Source organism: Mytilus trossulus, chromosome 9 (assembly GCF_036588685.1).
Source record: "Mytilus trossulus isolate FHL-02 chromosome 9, PNRI_Mtr1.1.1.hap1, whole genome shotgun sequence".
NCBI classification, from domain to species: domain Eukaryota; kingdom Metazoa; phylum Mollusca; class Bivalvia; order Mytilida; family Mytilidae; genus Mytilus; species Mytilus trossulus.
This window is the reverse complement of record NC_086381.1, coordinates 16,440,597-16,442,833: the sequence shown is the minus strand read 5'-3', so window position 1 is coordinate 16,442,833 and position 2,237 is coordinate 16,440,597.

Here is a 2,237-nt window from a genome sequence, read left to right as displayed (position 1 = left end):
GTCTAGTACAACATAGTTCTGTTTTTACTTACTGGCCACACTGAACCCTGTATCCCAGTCACATTGTAGAACTGGTAACAGTACATTGTCTAGTATAACATAGTTCTGTTTTTACTTACTGGCCACACTGAACCCTGTATCCCAGTCACATTGTAGGACTGGTAACAGTACATTGTCTAGTATAACATAGTTCTGTTTTTACTTACTTGCCACACTGAACCCTGTATCCCAGTCACATTGTAGAACTGGTAACAGTACATTGTCTAGTATAACATAGTTCTGTTTTTACTTACTGGCCACACTGAACCCTGTATCCCAGTCACATTGTAGAACTGGCAACAGTACATTATCTAGTATAACATAGTTCTGTTTTTACTTACTGGCCACACTGAACCCTGTATCCCAGTCACATTGTAGAACTGGTAACAGTACATTGTCTAGTATAATATAGTTCTGTTTTTACTTACTGGCCACACTGAACCCTGTATCCCAGTCACATTGTAGAACTGGTAACAGTACATTGTCTAGTATAACATAGTTCTGTTTTTACTTACTGGCCACACTGAACCCTGTATCCCAGTCACATTGTAGGACTGGTAACAGTACATTGTCTAGTACAACATAGTTCTGTTTTTACTTACTGGCCACACTGAACCCTGTATCCCAGTCACATTGTAGAACTGGTAACAGTACATTGTCTAGTATAATATAGTTCTGTTTTTACTTACTGGCCACACTGAACCCTGTATCCCAGTCACATTGTAGGACTGGTAACAGTACATTATCTAGTATAACATAGTTCTGTTTTTACTTACTGGCCACACTGAACCCTGTATCCCAGTCACATTGTAGAACTGGTAACAGTACATTGTCTAGTATAACATAGTTCTGTTTTTACTTACTGGCCACACTGAACCCTGTATCCCAGTCACATTGTAGGACTGGTAACAGTACATTGTCTAGTATAACATAGTTCTGTTTTTACTTACTGGCCACACTGAACCCTGTATCCCAGTCACATTGTAGAACTGGTAACAGTACATTGTCTAGTATAACATAGTTCTGTTTTTACTTACTGGCCACACTGAACCCTGTATCCCAGTCACATTGTAGAACTGGTAACAGTACATTGTCTAGTATAACATAGTTCTGTTTTTACTTACTGGCCACACTGAACCCTGTATCCCAGTCACATTGTAGAACTGGTGTTTTATTTAAACATTTTTTCCAAATCACTGTTTTTGAGTAGATACAACCAACAGTAAATTCAAAATGTCGAGAAGGTCAAGTAGAGAATTAGTTCCAACTAAAATATATACACCCAGCAAGAGTATTCAAACTACTAAGAATTATGTATTAAATGAGAAAAGAACTTTGAATAAAATTAAGGAAGCTGCAAATAGAGACATTGATATTCAAGCAACTTTGAAAAGGGGGAATTTAATCATACAGTTTTCATCGGCTGCATTTTTGCAATTCAATACATGCTTCGACCAGTATTTTAGCTCAAACCAAAGTTTAAAACTAACAGTACATGAAAGGTTCGATTTATCAAAGAAATTATCTGAGAGGTCAATTTCATTTGCTGACGTTAGTAATCCGTCAAAGCAATTATATAGGGTGAACATTTTTAATACAACATGTCGTATTGAAGTGAATGGGAAACAATTTATGTCATTCATAGATGAATTTTCTAAAATTGCATCGCATATGAGTAATGATGTAGACTATAAACATCTCAACACCAAAATTAAAGAGCAATGTGATTTTTTATTATCATCAATTAATAACGGTCATAATCCGTCAGTTGTAGTGGATAATACAAAGATTAGTCAATCTAAAGCTGTTACAAATGCTGCCGCTGGTAGTAATGACATTAAGGACCCTAAAGTATGCCCTAAATGTACTAGAAATTGTTTATCTAGAAGTGTCTGGTGTAATAGGGGTGAACATTGGATACACTATAATTGCGAAAAACTAAAAAGTGAAATGATTAACATTTTAGAGAATAATTCTGATACAAACCATTATATATGTTCAATTTGTGATATAGACTCCATAGATGATAAGCAAGTATTATCTGTGAATTCTCCCACTCATACTCAAGTATGTGATAGTATCAACTTACCTTTGGTCAACATGATTAATGAAGAATCTTTTTTAGAAGGAAATGGAATAGAATCCGATACTTCAGTAAAACATATAGATAAAGATCAAGTAATACCCAAAGTAACTTT